At 39.5% G+C, this 1030-nt stretch overlaps 1 long non-coding RNA gene across 1 annotated transcript; it reads right to left on the bottom strand.

Annotated features, from left to right (window-relative positions):
* Window positions 1–16: 16 nt before the first annotated feature.
* LOC147820093 (uncharacterized) lies at window positions 17–1020 on the bottom strand. The gene is made up of 3 exons (XR_015437883.1): window positions 962–1020; window positions 779–869; window positions 17–548 (listed from the first exon to the last, which is right to left on the bottom strand). It is a non-coding gene; the product is annotated as an uncharacterized LOC147820093 (long non-coding RNA).
* Window positions 1021–1030: the final 10 nt, after the last annotated feature.

Genomic DNA, 1030 nt, shown 5'->3' with positions numbered 1-1030 from the left:
AACATGCAAGTGCAAGTTAAAAGTATAAAGGCAGGATTATGTTCAGTGGTAGGTTTAAAGATTTGTAACATGAGAAATGCAAATGTTGATGAAGTACTTGACTAATTTTTATAAATGTAAATTAAAAGATGGTTAAATGAAATTAGAGCAAATGTTTGTGGCAATTAAGACCTCAAAAAAATTCAAATTTAAGGCTTAATATTTATAAAACATGAATTTGACACTCTGCAGACACACTGCACAAGGAGTCACCTTTCAACTGAACATATTCAAAGTGGCTGGAAATTAAATCACTATGCAGGAATGATTTCTCAATACCAACTCTTTTGGAAAAAACAACCCACTTTGAAGATGATCCTGTGGCCTTTTGTGGGCCTGGTGTGTGCCACTCTCCATGCAACTGCCATGGACTTCAACCACACCAGAATCTCCTCCTTGGATTTAAGGGACATCCGTACTGTGGCATCAAAACCGATGTGGTCACTGCTGGACTGGCTCACAGCTTTGTACCTACATACGTGGTACTGATAATCCTTTGGTAAGAAGTCCTTCAACAAAAAAGGCAACAAGATATTTTAAAAGTATGCTGTCTTCTCTGTTGAATACTAACATTGAAGTGTTTGTTCAGGCATGTCACAGTAACTACTATGGATAATGGAACAATGTTTTACTGTCAGATGGGCCTCGGCTTAAAGCTAGAATAAAGCTTTGAAACTGAAGAATTTGAAGCAAGACATTGATGAGTGGGCTTTATCACTGGAAAACCCTTGGCACTTACCATCAATTCACTGTGTTGGTCCATATTTATGGATGGGGCGGTGCAGGGAAACCGCTCAGCAGTGCTGAGAGGTCTTTTCAGATTTCCTGATCTGTTTGACATAAGGTTAACGTTAGCTAGGACATTTGTATTCAGCTCTACATAGCATTTGGCATTAGGCTGGCCGAAACATTTAGCAATTACCTCTGCTTCCCCATAGTCGGCGCTGCACAAATAGCATCCATGTTGAAGTTATCTTGCCCTGCTAACCCA

The sequence above is a fragment of the Seriola lalandi genome, unplaced genomic scaffold (assembly GCF_002814215.2).
Source record: "Seriola lalandi dorsalis isolate HSWRI2012SDOR001 ecotype SW California unplaced genomic scaffold, Sedor1 jcf7180002001693, whole genome shotgun sequence".
In the NCBI taxonomy this organism is placed as follows: Eukaryota; Metazoa; Chordata; class Actinopteri; order Carangiformes; family Carangidae; genus Seriola; species Seriola lalandi.
Note: the sequence above shows the minus strand (reverse complement) of the source record. Positions and strands in the feature narration are given on the sequence as shown.